Genomic DNA, 21112 nt, shown 5'->3' on the forward strand with positions numbered 1-21112 from the left:
TGGTACTTGAGCTGTATGTGCTTACTCTTGGAGTGAAATGCAGATTTCTTTGTAAGATGTATGGCACTCTGGTTGTCATTGTATAACCTACCCAACTCCTACTTCTTACCCAATTCATCCAGAAACCTTTGTAACTAAATCATTTCTTTACTAGCATCTATAGAAACAACATACTCTGCTTCTGTTGTTGAAAGTGCAACAACACTTTGGATTTTTGAAACCCAACTGACAGCTGTTCCACCTATAGTAAATACATATCCTGTAGTGCTCCTCCTGTTATCTCTGTCACCTGCCATATCTGCATCAACATATCCCTGTAGAGCAATGTTTGAACCACCAAAGAATAATTCTTGATTTGTGGCATCTCTCAAATACCCGAGAATCCACTTCACCGCCATCTAATGTTCTTTTCCTGGATTGTTCATGTACCTGCTTACAACTCCCATTGCATGTGCAATATCAGGCCTTGTGCAAACCATTGCATACATTAAGCTTCCAACTGCTGATGCATATGGAACTTTAGACATATGAGCCATTTCTTCCTGAGTCTTGGGACATGCCTCCTTACTTAATTTGAAATGGCTGGCCAAAGGTATACTAACTGGTTTTTCATTCTACATATTAAACCTTTTCAACACCTTTTCTATGTACTCACTTTGAGACAATGTTAATTTGTGATTATTTCTGTCTCTAGTTATTCTCATACTAAGGATTTGTTTTGCAGCACCCAAATCCTTCATTCCAAATGGGTTTGCCAATTTTCTTTTGAGCACATTTATCTCTTGCATGTTAGAACCTGCAACAAGCATGTCATCTACATACAATAACAATATAATATAACTGCCATCATTTTGCCTTTTGAGATAAACACAATGATCAGAGTGACATCTATTATAACCTTGTTCAGACATAAACCTGTCAAATTTTAGATACCACTACCTTGGAGCCTGTCTTAAGCCATACAAGCTCTTCTTCAACCTTCACACTAGTTTCTCCTTCCCTTTACCTCATATCCTTGTGGCTGTTGCATATATATCTCTTCCTCCAAATCCCCATGGAGAAAGGGTGTCTTTACATATAACTACTCAAGATGCAAATATTCAGTTGCTACTAGACTTAGAATAGTTCTGATTGAAGTAATTTTCACAATAGGAGAAAATATCTCATCAAAGTCTATACCCTTTTTCTGTGCAAACCCTTTCACCACAAGTCTGGCTTTATACCTTTTTCTACCTCCATCTTCTTCCTTCAACTTGTAAACCCATTTATTCTGCAATGTTGTTTTACCTGCAGGTAACCTAACTAAGTCCCAAGTCTGGTTATGTGCTAAGGAGTCCATCTCTTCTTTCATGGCTTGCTCCCACTTCTTCCTGGTTTCTACCTGCACTTCTTCATAACATTCTGGTTCACCAGAATCAGTCAACAATACATAATATAATGAAGGAGAGTATCGTTCAGGGGGTCTACTTATCCTAGTAGATATTCTAACACCACTTTCAGGTGTTTGAAGTGCTTGTTGTTGTTGTGGTTGTTGTTCTGGCTGTTGATCATTATGATTTTCAGGCACCATCACTTTTCCTGTGATATCGTCAAGCACTGCGTATTCTCTATTTTCTTTTTCCTATTTCTTTTCCTGCAATTGATTCTTATACAAGACCTTTTCATTGAATATTTTTTTTTTCACTTACTGGTTCACGGATATCCGGGTCAGTGGGTAGCCGCTACGTCCAGGGTTTTAAACACTGAGTGGATGCCACCCGAAGGGCATCAACACCCCTCGGCCTATTTACTGACCTAACACCAAGAGCTTTCGGGATTCGACCCTGTGACCTCCCATTGGCGAGGCACTTGATTTGACCGATTGAGCTAACTCTTGGGGCTAGCATAATTTTTCATTGAATATTACATCTCTACTCCAAATGATTTTGTGATTTTCATAATCATATAAGCGATAACCAAAATCATTAACACCATATCCAATAAAGGTACATTTCTTTGATTTTGCCTCAAGCTTTGTTCTATTTTCTTTGTTAATGTGGACAAAGGCTTCACAACCAAAAGTCTTTTAGAAAAGAGTAGTTTACCTTTTTACCTGTCCATGCCTCCTCTGGAATACCACCATCTAAGGAACTTGAAGGCCCTTTGTTTATTAGATAAACAACAATATCTACAACATCTGCCCAAAATTGTAAAGGCAATCCTGCATGCAATCTCATGCACATTGCACGCTCCATGATTGTCGTGTTCATCCTTTCTGACATGCCATTTTCTTGTGGTGTTCTTGGAACTGTCTTCTCTCTATGAATTCCATTTTATAAACAGTACCTATCAAACTCTTTGTTGCAATATTCACCTCCATTATCTGATCTGAGACACTTCAACCTTTTTCCTGTCTCATTTTCAACCAAAGCTTTCCATTTCTTGAAAGTATCAAATACATCAAATTTATTTCGAATACAATAAATCTAGGTTTTCCTGGTTGCATCATCAATAAAAGTAACATAATAACGAGAGCCACCAAGAGATGATACCTGAGTAGGTCCCCATACATCAATATGCACAAGCTCTAATTTTTCGCTCTTCTTTTCTTTCCCAACTCTAAGGAATCTGACTCTCTTCTATTTTCCATAAACAAAATTCTCACAGAATTTTAAATCAACATGCTTCAAACCTAGCAACAAATTTCTTGAGTGACGAACCTGCATCCCCTTCTCACTCATGTGCCCGAGCCTATGATGCCACAATGTTGTACCTTCTCCTGTAAAGGTTAAAGCATTAACAGAATTAGAAATACCATTGCATAATTATAATGTACCAACCTTTTTCGCCTTTTGCTATTACCAGGGCTCCTTTAGTGACCTTCCAGGTTTTATCTGTGAAAGTAGTTACACAACCTTCACTTCCCAACTGCCCTGTTGAAATTAGATTTTTCTTTAGATCTGGAACATGCCTTACCTCCTTCAATAGCCACTGGTTTCCATTTTGCTGTTTTATGAAAACTGTACCCATTCCAATGATTTTACAGGGTTTATCATCACCCAATCGAACCTATCCAAAATCTCCTTGAACATAATCATGAAAATGTTTCTTATCAGGTGTGGCATGGAATGAGGCCCCTGAATCTACCACCCAGGCATCAATAATATTTTCTAATGAAAGAATCAAAGCATCTTGCAACACATCACTTGTTACATTCACTTCATGATTAGTTTCTTGCTGCGTGTCTCCTTCTTTTCCCTTCCGAGACTTGTAGTCTTTCTTCAGGTGTCCTTTCTTCCCGTATTTCTAGCACACTATCCCCGATCTGGACTTGGATCTGTATTTTCTTGACTTACTGAGTTCCTCCATGAGATGAGGAAACTTCTGTTGAACTTGGTCGCTGGTGAGCCACTTGCCCTGGTGAAGGAGTTGGCCTACTTTGACAACTCAATACAATTGGATATTCTATTGGTGAGTGTGCTTGATCTGTGTGTCCATGATCTAATCAGTTGCAACTTGTTCCATGCAATCTAGATTTAACACTATGGGTGTGAGCTGTTCTGCAATGTCGGATGTGTCTAGTAATGGTGGAAAGTATGGATGAAGGCGATCCACATTGAACACTGGGTGCAGGTCAAGGAATGGGGGAATGCTGAGCTCAAATGCATTGTCTCCCATAGCCTTGGTAATGGTGTAAGGACCATATTGGAGTGGTCTAAGTTTCTGATAGGCTCCAGTAAGGCGTTCCTTTTGCAAATGCAACCAGACATTGTCGCCCACCTGAAACTTGTGTGGCACCCGATGTTGATCATGTTGATGCTTGTACTTGGAATTTTATTTCTCTAGAATGCCATGGACCTACTGGTGAATATGTTGGATGTCCTCAATGAAGTTGTTTTCCTTATCTGTTTCGGACTGGACATGAGCCGAATCTACGTGAGTAGCTGCAAATAGCATGGCCACATCAATGGGACATAGTGGCTGGAATCCCAAGCCCACCTGAAAAGGGTTGTGGCCAGTCGAGTTGTGGAGAGCCCGTTTGTAGCTGTGCTGAACATAGGGGTGTTGTGGGGAAAAGTATCCGACGCGGATGACCCTATCCCTACTCTAAAGGTGACAGTCTTTAGCAACAACTGAAAGTAAAGCTTTGATATTTTCCTTTATGAAAGTATAGAGAGAAGGAAGAAAAGATTAACCAACCTGGTGTCTTTCGCTTAGTAGATCCTTATCCTCTCTCTTTGTCTCTTGTTCCCAGCTCCTTGCTCTCTTGGCCGGTCTAGCTACACACAGATCCTATACAAAACAAGAGAGAAAACTACAAGATACATGTACTCATAACTGATGCATGGATTAGAGTGAATCAAATATACAAGTAAATACAATACATCAATGCAATACAAGTATATAGGAGAACATGCAAAACTTTATTGATAGAAGTAACAGGGTTCTGAGAAGGTTACAACCATTGATGGCTCCAATCCAGCAGTACCTCCCCAGCAGCAAGAACTCTCCTCTTCACCTCTAGTAAAACAATCACCCAATAGCTCTAACTGTAATCCAACAGCACCTCCTTGCTTTACACAAAATTCCAGCCTCCTTAGACCTCATAGAAGAGCTCTATATATAGGAGAGAAGAAGAGAGGATGAGTCAGCTTGAGACTGACATGAAGCTGCCTTGTGTCCTCTCCCTCTTCAGTTAATCTTCAGTTCTTGAGTCCACTTGGAGATCCTTGCTTACACATGGTGATCAAGTACCTCTTACTCATCACAGGGCGAATCTCATGAACCAAGTGTCAGTTTGGAAGCTTCCTGGGCAGTTGACACCTTGCAGAATGACTGTGCCACTTGGCCAATCTCGCCCAGCGCAGGTAGCCTTCATTAAATTTGACTTCCAGCGCAGGTACAAGGAGGAGCAGTTGCATTCCAGCGCAGATGCTCAGTGGAGCAGCTGACATGATCCAAAAATAGCCTGTTTTGAAGTGTTTTCAGGTGGAGAACTGATTGGAAGTGCTGTGGTTTGATGACCTTGTTCTTTTAGGGGTAAGAACAACATGTTTAGGGACTGAGGATCCCTGTAATTATTGACATTTCATGCTCCATGTCGCGAGGCACAAAAATGTCTATAACAGTTGCCCCCTAAAGTATGAGGCCGTTTATCGGGTGAAATGCTTTATCTAGAGGGTCCGAAGTTCATTCCAGTGCTGAGGAGGCGCCCTGTAATACAATACAATACAATACATTATTTTTCATTCTATTTTCATGATCTAGCTGAGGCGGGCATTCCCATGCTCAGCTTTTATAAATACATTTTGGTACATATGACAGACGATCGTCTGAAGGTAGACTGATAATTTTCTGCTGAAATTATCATCCTTTGAATAGGATGATCATCTGCTGCAATGATGTACATGGCAAATGCTTTTATATCTCCTGAATATATATCGCAGCCCGGATGGATGAAACTAGATCTGGGGTCTTCAAACTCGTTCGATCTTTACTCTAAGTACAAGTCGATCCATGTGAGAATTTCGCTGAAGTCGAACATGGAAAGACATCGCTTGATTACCGGTCAATAATGAAAACCGTTAACAAGCGCGAGAGGAATCACCGATAATGATAATGACCCTCAAGGTACTGCAGTACAATTCACGTGGCGTGAATAAAGGACTTGGCGTCGAACGCCACGCAAAATCTTCTGGTCGAAGGTCATTGATGTATACCTGTCGCCGGAAGTGAGAAACTTTCCATTGAGGCATGCAAGCTTCAAAGTACTGATGGGGGTGTTCCTAGATCAACTTCTTGGATAATGAGCTGAAGTCGACAAGAAGCAATCCGTCAAAGGAGGGCCTTAATGAATCCCACATCAATGACACGGAACGGAGCTAATGATTTTAGTGGAGGTGAAAACAAACTGTGACATATGATTCAGGGTGGCGATCATGAATGGATGAAGGATAATGTATGGCAGTGGATGGGACACGGTTGACACTTTCAGAATGACCCCTCTTGAACATATAACGACACTGATGCGATGGATCGGTAGCATTACCCCAAATGTGGATGGTTTAGCGAGGACCATGGCGATGAGACCGGTGAATGAAACAACCCAACCCGATGTGGTACGGAGGAAAAATGTCATGTTCAAGAGTGACTTGCTACCATTAAACTTTGATGTTCTCCCAATTTTTCCCCAGTCATTTCTGACCAGTACCTCTTTATTTTTTGTCAAGCTTGAGGAGGATAACATATGCTTGTTCTATAACCTGCCCTTCGGGCAAGCCCATCGCTATGATTTAACGAGCCTAGCGATAGGGAAACTCGTTCTCGTCTAAAGACAAGTTTGTCGCTATTTAATCATTTTAACGAGTCTAACGACAAGGAAAACTCGGTCCTTTTCATTTTTAGAGAGTCTGAAAAGGTACAGAAAGTCAACTCCATGATTCCTTTTTCGTCATCTAATCCCTTAAGTCCGAAAAAGTATAAAACAATATAGAAGGGATGGCTATTCGGTACTTTTACGAGCCGAACAAGACAAGCGCTCGATCTTTTTGTGCAATAATCCCTCAGGTCCAAAAAGATTAAAATCTAGAGGAGGGATAGCGTTCCGGTTGTTTAACGAGCTGGAAGGCCAAAACTCGGCAAACTTTTCATTTTTTACGAGTCAGTGAAAAGAGCTCAAAGAAGACTCGTTTTTTGAGGAACGAGTGATAAACAGGGATAGCAGCAGATTCCAGGTACAAATTGGAATTTTCCAATCACGGTAGTGTCACAAGGATGGCTAGGTGAAATCACTCTTCGCAGCTGTTCCTCAAAAAGGGTAAACGCACATATGGGGGTGAACGACTGGCCAAATGAAATGGAGGTGACGGATGAAAACACGACCAAGGCTTTTAAGGCTGATAAATTTACGATCGCAATGGTTATTTACCGAGATAGGTTCATTTTTTAATGAGCTTGAACTTTGGCAGAAAAACTTTGCTCACACTTTTCTATTTTTTAACGAGCATAAATTCTGTGGTAAAACTGCTCGATTCATGGTCAAATTTAATTTTTTACTTTTACTAGCTTTTCTCTTTTCAAATGTAGTACTTCATCTTCAATTGCTGCAACAAATTTTGTTAGAAATGGACAATATTTGCATGAAAACGAGATTATAACCCTAATATTTAACTTTACCTCTCATTTACCATTTCATTTGCATTTTGCTTGTTGGAGCTCTAGAGGTGCCTCTTCCTCCTTGATTTTCACCAGCTGATTCCGGGAGATTCTGTGGACGATTTTCGACGCCGTTTGGACCAGGTAGGAGCTAAACCTTAGCCCTTCACTTTCATGGTTTCCTTTTTCAGTTTCATGCATGTTCTTCAGGGTTTCTGAGCCCCAAGGGTTTCATCAGGGTGCCCTGGCATCAGCGCAGGTTCCCCTTTCGAAACTTGCGTTGTATTTCAGGTGGCCTTAAGGCAGACTGCCTTACAGCGCAAGGGGAAAACTCTCTGCCTGCGCTGGGCCTAGAAAAGCTGATCTTGCATGTGTTTTTTGATGATTTTTTCGCCACTTTTTTCATCAAAATGAGGAACTTACTCCTTCTCTTGTTTGCTTGCAGGGAACTTTGAACAAAATGTCCCTTACATGGCGAGAACGAGAACATGAAGCAGAGGACATCGTTGCACTCCATGACCCAGTCACGGTGAACGCGCTTCGGAACTGTGGCCTGCTGAAGTTCTTCCGTATCTCTAGCATGAGAGCACAGATTTCTTTACTGCAGTATATGCTTGATGCTTGGGATCCTGTTAACCAAGTATTCCAGATTAGGGGGAAGTCCATCCCCTTGACCATAGAGGACATGTACTTCTTGACTGGGTTGTCAAGGCGGGGTGCCCCCATTTCTTTGTCAGGTACGGTCCGAGGGACTAATTCCACCAGAGATTACATTCGTCAGTATTGCCGGGAAGGTTCACAGCCGAGCAAAGACGGCAAGATCAATATCCGTGACATCACTGATAGGTCTCTCAGGTCCATTCTGTTTACCATTGGTAGGATGGCCGGTAGCGCAGCTTTACACGTTGCCAACAGATCTTATATGCAACACGCCTTGGAGTGTCTCCAACCGAAAGTGTTTAACTGGTGTGATGCAGTACTTGTTCAGATGAAAAGTCAATTGACCAAGGTAAAGGACGGGGGGCTGAAGAACTTTGGATTTGGTTCTATTCTGACTGCCTTTGTCTTGGAGAAAATCCCATTGATGCAACCTCAGTACATCATGCTTGATTTGCCTTCTCCGACCGAGCCACGCATGCAGAGGTGGGTTGACCATATGTCCCGGCATGCTGGTCAACCTCATATTACTTTCACTGAGTCCTTCTTTAGGTGGTTCGAGCGTCAGGAGATGGCATTTTCTGAGTATCCATACGTGAGTATGGACTACCGAGGTGATCCGGACTTGGTGCTTCCGGATGGCGAGCAATGGGGCGCTATTGGTAAAATCTCTGACCATATCACTGTTTAATGTTTTTATTCATGATGTTACTGTTCAAAACTGATCAAACTCTTGGGTGCATGCAGATGTTGGTCCTGTTCGTCCAGTAGCTCGTCCACGATCGCCAGTTGCTGCCCCAGCAGCAGAGCCTGCTAGGAGAGTTGTTATTCGCGACCTTGGTGATACTGAGATACTTGCAGCTGTGCAGGAGCAGGTTGAGAGCCTTACTCGTGGTCTTCCGGATGTACAGATTGACGAGTTACCTTTACAGTTGCAGCGGCACACTATTGGCGTGCCTAGACGATGGACTCGTCTCTTGCGCATGATCGCACAGACCGTGACGTACTTTCATGAGCACCACTAGGCTAGGGCGTCCCCTAGCATCTTTTTGAGTTCTAGGTCATATGACCAATTTTGTTTTGATTACAGCACATTATGTACAAACTATAAACAGCTTTATATATTTTGATTTTCGAAGTTTATTTCAGTTTATTTGTGATCCACTTGCATAGCACCGATGCATCTCTTTTTATATATGTTGTAAATGTTTATCTAATACATAGTTTGCTAATGAATCTGTTAATGTGTTCAAGTTTCTGGAAATATGTTGGTATTGAATTAAATAAAACTCTCTTTCCAAAATCTTAACTCTTAGAAACATTCGATAAATAGCTGGATTGCGGACTGAATATATACCAGTGAGTTGTAGTATCACAAGTTGTGAGTCTAGCCTAACAATTAGCCGGCGTATACCATGAGCGATGGTAACAACGCACTATACTCAGCGATATTGTTCGTTGACTGTCCAATACACACACCTCTGAAACTCACTAACTCGCCGCTTGGATCAAAAATGGCCCAGGCTGCGGAGGACAAATTCTGCGTACTACGACTCGCTCCGTCGGCATATCCCACATATGTATCAGAATAATTCGACATCTGCAACAAACGAGAAGGGTGGATTACTAAATCGAAACAAACACTTTAGCGAAAACAAAATACAACAAAAGCACTCAGGTTACTATTCAGGCATAGTAACGCTTGAGGTACAACCCGTTACGGGGTTGCGCCAGTGGTATTCCGTCATAATCCATTAACTCGTAGGCTCCTTTTGCTAACACCCTTTTAACAATATAGGGACCCATCCATAAGGACTGAAATTTTCCTGCTCCTAATTTGTCGGATTCTTGGTCGTAAAGCAAAACCAAGTCACCCTCAGAGAAGATGCGAGGTTTGACATTCTTGTCGAACTGTGCTTTGACTCGTTTCTTATGGGCTTCGTTCGCCAAAGTGGCGTCACGATGGTTTTCATCCAATTGGATTAATTCCAAGAAACGAGCCTCTTCTTCTGAGGTTCCGGGGAGGAGGTCAATTGCGAGTTTAAGAGACGAAATTTCGCACTGGATCGGTAATACTGCCTCTAGGCCATACACCAATTGGAATGGTGTGAACCCAGTGGCGTTCTTTACCGAGGTTCGGTAAGCCCACAATGCTGAATACAGGAGTAGGTGCCATCTTCTTTTGTGAACCCCGATCATCCTTTGCAACATACGCTTCAGGACCTTGTTGATTGCCTCAACTTGTCCGTTGGCTTGTGGATAATACGGGTTAGAGCTGTCGTGCGATGGCCCTAGTTTGGCAGCTAACTCAACCATCATGTGATTGCGAAAATGCGATCCATGATCTGTCACTATAGCTTGCGGAATGCCGAACCTGGCGACTACATGATTGAAAAAGAAAAGGGCAGCTGTTTCACCAGTGTTATCCAATGTAGGCATCGCCTCGGCCCATTTGGTAAAATAGTCAACAACGACTATAATATACCCATGCCCCCCGGTCGAGGTGGGGTTACATTGCATGAAATCGATGCCCCACTTGGCGAAGGGCCCAACAGCAACTATCGGCTGTAAGGGTGCGGGCGGTCTTCTGGTTTTGCTATCAAAGATCTGACATGCATGGCAACTTCTGACAGCTATTATGCAATCTTTAAACATAGTTGGCCAGAAGTATCCTGCTCGTAAGATTCTTTGTGCTGTTGCATATCCAGATTGATGCCCCCCGCACGTGCCTAAATGACAATCATTCAGGGCTTTTTCAGCCTCCTCATGGGTAAGGCACCTCCTCAGAACCGTATCAACACCACGACGGTAAAGTGTATCACCGATGATCATGTAGTCTTTAGATTGGTATCGTATACGCTTCGTTCCGAGTGTGAGGTATTAGGCCTAAATTTTTGGGTTTGGAGATAAACAATGATGTCTCCATACCACTCATCGCTTACCGATATCAGAAACAAATTTTCATCCACGATTGACTCTTCTGATGTTTCATCGTTGGACGACGATGGGAGATCGCATAATAATTCCGCGAAAACTAGAGCTTTCTTCGATTTGGATTTTACAAAATCCAGATCAAACTCTTGAAGGATCGCTATCCATTTCGAATATTTGCCCCCAAGCAATTGTCGCACAGTATATACGTCATGGGGTTGCAATCTGACAGAATGGTAGTTTTCCTAAAGAGGACATAATGTCGAAACCTTTGAATCGCTTGAACAGCAGCAAGCGCTAGTTTTTCAACATAGGAATATTTACTTTCTGTGTCATTTAAGTTTTTACTTAAATAATAAATAGGATGTTCAATTCCATCGACTTCTTGCACTAAGACCATCGCAATGGTCGTATCTGCTGCAGCTAGATACAGGTTAAAATCTCTTTGATAGTCCGGGGCGTACATTAATGATGCTCTTACTAGAGAATCTTTCAGAGCGTCAAAGGAAGCTTGCGCAACCTGGTCCCAGACAAAAGGCACATCCTTTTTCAAAAGACGAGTATAACCTTTGGCAAGTTCTGCGTAATTTGGAATGAACCTCCTCAGAAAGTTTGCTTTCCCTTGGAGTTTCTGAATCTGAAGTAAATTTGAAGGTGAAGGAAAATTAATGATTGCCTGAACCTTACAGGGGTCGAGACGAATCCCATCCTTAGAGACAACAAAGCCAAGTAAACGACCAGAACCGACGCAAAACACACACTTGTGCGGATTGAGTCTTATCTTGTAATGTCGGCAACGTAGAAATATTGCTCTCAAATGTCGCGGATGATCAGTCCGCTTCCGCGAATGAGCCGGAAGATCATCGAGGTAAGGTTGAACAATGTTCTTGATGTCATGGAAGGCATAATTCATTGCCCTCTGAAACGTCACCCCTGCGTTCTTTAAACCAAAGGGTAATTTTCGATAAGCGAATGTGCCCAAATAAATGCAGTCTTAGACTGGTCCTGTGGGCGGATATTTATTTGATTATACCCGGAAAATCCATCCATAAAGGAAAAGATTTCACATCCGGCGCATTCATCAATTATCTGGTCGATGAAGGGTGTAGGGTAGTTGTCCTTTGGACAAGCTTGGTTTACATCCCTATAGTCGACGCACACTCTTATCGTCCCTTGTTTTTTCATAACAGGGACAATATTCGATACCCAATCGGTTAGAGGAACCGGGTAGATGAATCCAGCATGGAGAAGTTTTTCAACTTCTGCCTTAATGGCATCGGCTTTCTTGGGATGTACCTGTCGAAGCCGTTGTCTTACTGGTTTGACATCAGGATACATTTTAATCTCATGTTCAACTATGCTCGAGTCAATGCCTGGCATTTCATCATATGACCATGCAAAGACATCTCTAAATTCGCGAAAGAGAGCACCATATATTTCCAGTTCTGAAGGGGAACAACTTTTGCCGACATGAATATTCTCTACAACATCAGATTTTGTCGAGATGTTTACGGCTACGGTCTCTTCAATATTGGATAGGTTTCGCTCTGAATCCACCGTATTTACAGTATTTGTTAGGAATTCAAATACTGAAGGGTGGTATAGGTCGTGTTGAGTTTCTTCTTCACACTCTGGAAGAAGGGAACGATGGTGGTGATCATTCCATGGTGCCCCTTCAATCATCATTGATTGTAAGATTCCTTCGTCAGTCCCATGAACTTTTGACCATGGATCTAATGGGGTACCATATTCTTCGGACCTATCTACCCAAACGCTTGACGAGCGTTCATTTGGGCTCGCCTCCCATGCCTGAAACATTGATTGCTACAATATTTCAATAGGGCTAGGTGGCAATACCACTTGATGATCCATGACGACTTTGTCTTCTGCGACCTTCGATGAAGATACCATGTTGCATGTTGCTACAAATGGGATATCCCCTACATGGAAAGGAGGTGGCAACGCGAAAGTTCCCATCATTGTGGGATCTTTTAGCAAGCCTACTCCGATATCTTTTATTGAATGGTCGCTCCCATGGATCAGGGGAATGCTTCCAGTAACTTGTGAACCATTAGGGAGGAAATTCTGTTGGTCGACGATCGTAATCCCCCCTTCAAACGGGAATGCGATCTTCCTAAAATATGTCGACACTACAGCTGCCATGGCATATATCCATGGTCTTCCCAGTAGGATGTTATAGTCAAGATTGCCATCAATGACTTCAACATCAATTTCCACTGTTTTTCCTCCTAGTTCAACATTAAAGCTATTTAGGATACCGTACGGAGTGTACGACCTACCATCAAATGCTTTCAATGTCGTCGAAGATCGCGACAAGGTTGGAGATCCAAGAGTTTTCCAGCAACTCATCGACATGATACATGTTGATTCTCCCTCATCAATAATCGTTCTATGAACAGTTTTGTTGAGTGCTTTCACTTGAAGAAGGAAAGCTAATTGCGCTGGTAACTGAGGATCATATCCTTTGTGATCAAAGGATACAAGATTGGAATCTTTAGGATCCACTCCACCAATTGCTGATAACAATGCCTGTCTTTGGGATGGACAATTTTGTAGTACCTCAAGAGTCGACATAGCGGATGGCGATTGGGCCAAATCCTCCACTATATTATAGTGTTGCGCCGCTCTGGCGCGAGGGTTAAATGTCGACTTGTGTACTACTCCCTTAGGTGGCTTTATTGTTAATTCATGCGTGAGGGGGGGTACAACTTCTGCCGAAGTTGTTGTCGAACTACTGGGTTGATCTTTCCCTTTGTCGTTCGACACCGGTGGATTCCCATAATCTTTATTCCTAGTCGAGATCAAAGCATCATTTTGCTTAGAAACCGACAACATAAGCACTTGAGACGGGGAAGCATTTCCATTATCAACCATATTTTGACCTGGGGCGGGAAAAGGATCAGTCAACACAGCTGAAGTTTGGGAACTTTTAAGGAACCTCTTTAACTCAGCTTTGAACGGACGTTCTTTGTTAAATGATTTTCATCGCATATTTGACATGGATAAAATTGTTTCCCTTGCCCAGGAGGGTTTGAAGAAGTTTTTTGAGGGGATGACCCACCTTGTTTCTTCTTCTTCCCTTTGTTTTGTTTCTTCTTGCTTCCTGGTTGATTGGAGTTTTTGTCTTTATCCGTAGATACAGCATTTACCTCCGAAGCAAGAATCTCTTGATTTGCTTTTTGATTCGAAGTCTTACGGGCTTTCTTATTCGAATCCCTTGTCGACTTAGCGTTTGCAGTTCCAATCATGCCATCACCGGCATGAGAGTCACTATTCGATCCGGGAGGAGGAGGGATTGAAAATTCCGGTCTAGGGGCGTCAGGTATCTTATCATAGAGCATGCCCGACTGAGTATATACTAAGTCCAAATATTGAGCACGAGCAATAACCTGCTCCTCTGTTACGACGCCTCCCTTGGCCACATCTTCTGTTATAGCAGGCAGAAGCGACTTTATAAACCACTCAGCTAATAGCTGATCTGGAACATAGGTTTTTACCATTCTGCGCTGACGACGCCACTCATGTATATGATCTGATATATGTGTGGCCGTTGTCTGCTTAAAATTGGTCAAGATCTTTGTTCCAGTTTCGTACCTTATAGGTAACTGAAAGTGTGTTAAGAAAGTCGTGGCTAGGGAACTAAAATTGTCGAACGAGGCTCTAGGTAATTCAATATACCATTTAGCCGCCGGACCAGTCAATGTCCTCTGGAAAAGGCGAAGCCTTATCGAATCATCATTCAAGGTATTCGACGAACACCACAGATGGAATGTCATCACATGATTCGACGGGTCTTCGCCAGGATTTCCATTGAATTTAGGAATGTCCGAAGGAAGTTTGTGAGGGATCGCTGGCCACCAATGGGCATAGGCGATTGGATCGTTCGTCAATCGATGTAAGTCTGGTAATTCTAAGGTCGCCACGAATGGCAACTGCTGATTCAGGTTTGGCGAGGCATACCCAGGATACGATGGAATCGCCTGAGCAGTAGGCCTTTGCACACCAGCATAATGCAACTGATGTTGATATGACTGATATGGTTGGTGGGTTTGGCCACTGTAAAGTGGTTGATTTAACCCGTTCTGAATATAGGGTTGCCCACTATTCGCAAAGATCTGTTGCTCAGATCCCTGGTACACCTGTTGAAACTGAGGTTGTTGGTATTGCACCATCCATGGTTGTGAAGCCATGTTTTGCTGTGCGACACTAACCGACGGACCAAGATGCGGGGTTATGGTTCCCGTTTGTATCTGTGTCGTCCCGGCAGTTGGCGATTGTGGTTGTGTTGCAGGGTCAATAGGCTGTTGCATTACAACTTGGGGTTGACATACAACAGGCATCGATTGAACTTGCGACACGGTTACAATTGCTGGCGTCGTCGGGATACTAGACATAGGTACACACTGTTGCATGGAATATACAACTCTTGGTTGTTGGGGTACCATAGGTACACAACCACTCGTCGTTACTTCAGTCAAACCTGAATGTTGTTGAAAACTGCCGTATGGGTATCCCCCCGGAAGGGGAAGTGAAAGGGCATATTGCCCCCCATACGGTAACAATCCGGAGCTCAAGGGTATAGATGGCCTTTGAGGACTGGATGGCCCAAACTGATTCCCAAAGGGATCAATTTGTCTAGTTTCAACATAAGAATTACCGGGTATTATACCGGAAGAACAAACTGGAACAGACCAAGTTGTCATAATAGTCCCTGGGTGGACTCCTTCTAGCTGATGAGAGCTAGTTGGGACAGCTGGTATGCCGGCAAACATCGTTGGATTGACATCAGGAGCTTCTGTTGTCGCTGTGTCGTTTGGCACAGTTCTAGATGTCGACGGTTGTTCAGACATTTTAAGTGTATCCAATAAACTTCCTAACGATTCTTCAGGAACTTCCAGTGGCGATGGACAAACTTCTGATGCAGAAGGAAAAAGAGTGGTACCTACTCCAAAATGAGTTGGATTATTTGCTTGCTGGTCCTCTACGATTTCCTCTATTGCAATCAGACCAGGAGGAAGAGGAAGACCGTCAGGTCCGTAAAAGATTTCTGGTGCCGAAGAAGGGGTTGCTTCGACAGCGACAGTTGTTTGAACAACAAGACTCTGTGGACCGGTTTCAGATGGAACTGGTTCAGTTATGCAAGTACTTGTCTTCAGACTAGGATCAGTACAACTGTCCTTCTGTTGCTGTTGAACTTCTTCAATAGAGGCAGGGATTCCAGAAATATTGGGAGTGACCAGAAACTCAGATGTTGTTGGAACTTCCGTTCTAACTTTAAAAGGAGATTTTGACCTGGTCCAGCGAGTTCGCTTCGTCCGTACTACTCTCGGTTCCGGAGACAAAGGTGGTTGACTCGCAAGTCTCCCCGAACGACAGAGTTTTAATTGACTTTCCTCCACGGTTGCGGATTACTTGATCAACTAAAATACAAAAAGGGGAATTATGTTTCCGTATTGAATGAATTTTATTAGACGCTTTTAGACACAACTTTGCTTTTTCATGTTTTAAGAGTCGAGAAAAAGCTAAAGATGACTCTAGTCGCCTTCGATGTATTAACGAGCCCGAAGTGACAAATGCTCGGTTGGAATTTTTCAGTTATAGAGTTTGAAAAAGGCCAAAAGAAACTGCTCTGGAGATCTAGGCAGAGGGTGTGCCAAACCTTTCGCGAAACCACAGAATACGTTTTACGGTACGGGTGGTCGATCTTCGTGAATGCTGTGTTCACTGCATCGCGATCAGTAGGGCGGTCGACACGGCTTCCTAAGGATAAAGGATAATTGCCTATAGGGGTCTCCCAATATACGTGACGGTACGTGGGAGCTCAAGTCCGTATTAGTGCTATCGTCCCTCAGGAGGAATCACCCACCTTCGTAGAGATCGACAGTCACTACGTTTAACGACGCCGGAACACGTCTCTACCTAGACCTCTATTGTGAGCGTTATGTTACAATGCGTTTTTAGATTCATTCAATATATTTTAAGTTGATCTTGTTTATCAGTTTGTCTTTCAGGATCACCACGAGATGTATTGGTACAAATTCCTAAATGCAGCTAAAATGATAAGCAAGCTTTCACAATCTTTTTAGCTTTGAAAATCCTAACTACTGAGGGGACAGAAAAACAATATCTTTCCACACAGAGCACAAAGCACAAACTAATGCACTTTCTCCTAGATCAGACACACAAACTTATCAAAAATGCAAATGCAAGATGCATGTATTTCTTTTCTTTTCCCTTAATGTTGATGTAGACAAAAGAAAATTGTTGTATAATTTTCGAATTCAATTTGAAGCGTAAACAAACAAGTTTTGTCTAAAATGAAAAGAAGCTTTACAGGTGCTTGTTTCAACACTAAAAGTATATGAATTCAAACCATAAAGTGAAAAACAAACAAACTCAAACAGCCATGAACAGTAATAAAACTAGCTCTTCAGATCACAAAGACACTTTTATAGTTCAGGATCTAAGAGGCCACAACTATACTGGTTTGCTTTTCACAATGGGAAACTGTAACTGAAACAAGAAATACTGAAAGAACATTCATAGTTTCATCACACAACTGAGGCGGAATAATGTCAAGGAGAATGGTTTACAGCAAGTACAATGACCAGCAAGCAAAAAAATCAGTGAAAACAGGGCTCAGACACAAAGGGAAACCTTAGCAAGACACTGGCTGACTGGACCAGCGCAGGCTCTGGTCTGTCAGTTTGATTCTCAGCGCAGTTCCCGAAGGGAGTACCTACGCTGGAATGCAGACTGCCTGTGGACAGCCTGCACTGAGACACGAGAGTTGCGTTTACAAGGAATTCCGGGTCATAAAAAGCTCAAAAATGCACTGTTTTTGCTGAAATAAAAAGCTATAGGTCAAGTACAGGCTAAGGGATGATCAAGAGGATGAAAAGCTATCACAAAGAGTAAAGAGTCTTTTGTAGATAAGCTCTTCAAATCTTGAATTTGCTCAGCAAATGAGCAAGAGTAGCAGTCCCTCTACTTCGCTTTTGATATAGTCAAAAGCTTTTCGATTTGGTACTCTTTTCTTCAAGAAATGAATAGAAAAATACTACAAACACCAACAAGATACTAGGCTCCCTAGCGGAGTCGCCAGTTTGTTGTGGGGAAAAGTATCCGACGCGGATGACCCTATCCCTACTCTAAAGGTGACAGTCTTTAGCAACAATTGAAAGTAAAGCTTTGATATTTTCCTTTATGAAAGTACAGAGAGAAGGAAGAAAAGATTAACCAACCTGGTGTCTTTCGCTTAGTAGATCCTTATCCTCTCTCTTTGTCTCTTGTTCCCAGCTCCTTGCTCTCTTGGCCGGTCCAGCTACACACAGATCCTGCACAAAACAAGAGAGGAAACTACAAGATACATGTACTCATAACTGATGCATGGATTAGAGTGAATCAAATATACAAGTAAATACAATACATCAATGCAATACAAGTATATAGGAGAACATGCAAAACTTTATTGATAGAAGTAACAGGGTTCTGAGAAGGTTACAACCATTGACGGCTCCAATCCAGCAGCACCTCCCCAGTAGCAAGAACTCTCCTCTTCACCTCTAGTAAAACAATCACCCAATAGCTCTAACTGTAATCCAACAGCACCTCCTTGCTTTACACAAAATTCCAGCCTCCTTAGACCTCATAGAAGAGCTCTATATATAGGAGAGAAGAAGAGAGGATGAGTCAGCTTGAGACTGACATGAAGCTGCCTTGTGTCCTCTCCCTCTTCAGTTAATCTTCAGTTCTTGAGTCCACTTGGAGATCCTTGCTTACACATGGTGATCAAGTACCTCTTACTCATCACAGGGAAAATCTCATGAACCAAGTGTTAGTTTGGAAGCTTCCTGGGCAGTTGACACCTTGCAGAATGACTGTGCCACTTGGCCAATCTCGCCCAGCGCAGGTAGCCTTCATTAAATTTGACTTCCAGCGCAGGTACAAGGAGGTGCAGTTGCATTCCAGCGCAGATGCTCAGTGGAGCAGCTGACATGATCCAAAAATAGCCTGTTTTGAAGTGTTTTCAGGTGGAGAACTGATTGGAAGTGCTGTGGTTTGATGACCTTGTTCTTTTAGGGGTAAGAACAACATGTTTAGGGACTGAGGATCCCTGTAATTATTGACATTTCATGCTCCATGTCGCGAGGCACAAAAATGTCTATAACAAGGGGAGGCTCTCGTCCCATGTGCGTGGATGTTTTGAGTTGTACATGCGCAGAATGTGTACGATCATCATGTTGACAACCTCTGTCTAGCCATCAGTTTGAGGATGGAAGGTTGTGGACTTAGTGAGTTTGGTGTCGAGCATCGACCAGAGACTAGACCAAAATGTACTAAGGAACCTGCTATCCCAATCTGAGGTGATAGACTGTGGGATCCAAAAATGTACCCACACTCGTTCAAAGAAGAGTTTAGCAGTGGCTTCTATTGTGATATTCTTCTTGCAGGCAAGCAGAATGGCCATCTTCGAGAACCTATTGACGACCACAAAAAAACAGTTGTTTCCATGCTTAGTGGAAGGAAGGTCTGACATATAATCCATGGAGATGGATTCCCAAGGTCGACTAGGGGTAGGTAGCAGGGTATTGAGGCCTTGCTTCTTGATGGCCGATTTAGCAATGGCGCAGGCAGTGCATGATCTGATGTACTTCCCGACATCCTGTCGAAGATTCGGCCAATAGAAATACTTCTGCAGTACTGCCACCATTTTATCGACCCCAAAATGTCCAGTAGCCCAACTGTAGTGTGCTTTCCAAATCATCTTGGCATGCTCCCTTGAAGGAACACAAAGGTGACCTAGGTGGCATAACAGGGCATCCTGGAGGTGAAAATCTGGAACATGCTGACCCTCCAAGAGTGTCTAGTATGTGTGGCCGAATTCTGGGTCACTTTTTTAGAGAAGTGGCCAATTAGAAGTCTCGTGCCTACAAGAGTTGAGCACAGTGGTTAATGCCATGATTGGTGGTCGACTGAGGCAATCTGAAAAATTAATGGTGCTACCATTCTTATACTTGATATTCAAATGGAATTGTTGCATATGTGTGGACCACTTCTGATGGTGATCATTCTGCAATTTCCCTTGGGTCTGTATGAACTGCAAGGGTCAGTGGTCTGTGTGGATGACTCTTTCCTTCCCCAAAATGTAATGCTTCCATTGTCGGCAGGCCTGCACAATGGAATACATCTCTTTGTCATAAGTGGGATACTTCCGGACTGTGTCTAAAAGTGTCTCACTGTGATATGCCACTGGATGCCTGTGTTGAGTGAGGACTGCCCCAATAACATAGTCAGAGGCATTTATCTCGACCTCAAATGGTTGTTGCAAGTCTGGTAATGCAAGCACTGGTGCTGTGCAGAGGCAATATTTCAACTCTGTGAATGCCTTCTATTGAGATTCAGACCATAAGAATTTTTCTTTCGCTCCTCCCTTGGTGACTTGACTCAAGGGCCATGTGACATGAGAAAATCCCAACACGAACCTGCAGTAGAATTTGGTAAGACCTAGAAAGCTGCAGAGCTCTGTCAGAGTAGTTGGAGATGGCCAATCTCGAATGACTTGGATCTTGGATGGATCCACATGTACCCCCTGTTCATCAATAATGTATCCTAGATATTGAACCTGGGTCATGCCAAAAGTGCATTTCTCCAAATTGGCACATAACTTTTGTTGTCGTAGTGTTTGGAGAACCTGCCGGATGTGGTGGAGGTGCTCTTCCAAACTCTGGCTGAAGATTAGGATGTCATCCAAGTATACCACTACAAATGAGTTGGTGAATGGCTGCAAGATGTCATCCATTAGCCTCATGAAGGTTGTAGGAGCATTTTTCAATCTGAAAGGCATAACCAACCATTTGGAAAGGCCCTCCTTAGCTTTGAAGGTAGTCTTCTACACATCGAAGGGTTCGATTGGTACCTGGTGATATCCTGACTTCAAATCGATCTTGCTAAAATATTTTTCCCCCTTTAGTTGGTCCAAGAGGTCATCAATCTGTGGGATCGGGTACCTATTACAGACAGTAATCTTGTTCAGCGCGTGATAGTCAATACAGAGTCTCCAAGTCCCATCCTTCTTCTGTACCAACACGATTGGGCTCCCGCAGGGCGATGAACTTGGATGGATGTGACCTTTTTGTAGCAGCTCCTAAATCTGCCTCTTGATTTCATCATTCTCCAAAACGGAGCACCGATAGATTGGTCCATTGGGTAGCGGCGCACCTGGGGTTAGATCGATGGAGTGCTTGACCTGACAGTGCAGAGGAACCCCTACGGGGAGGTGAAGATATCCTCATACTCCTCCACGACCTTATCCATCGGTAGTTGTTGTGTGGAGGGGCCCTCTCTAGAGGTCGTGGCCACCATCTTC

Source organism: Pinus tabuliformis, chromosome 6 (genome assembly GCF_031772625.1).
Source record: "Pinus tabuliformis cultivar Carrire ecotype Pingquan chromosome 6, CPIR1, whole genome shotgun sequence".
In the NCBI taxonomy this organism is placed as follows: domain Eukaryota; kingdom Viridiplantae; phylum Streptophyta; class Pinopsida; order Pinales; family Pinaceae; genus Pinus; species Pinus tabuliformis.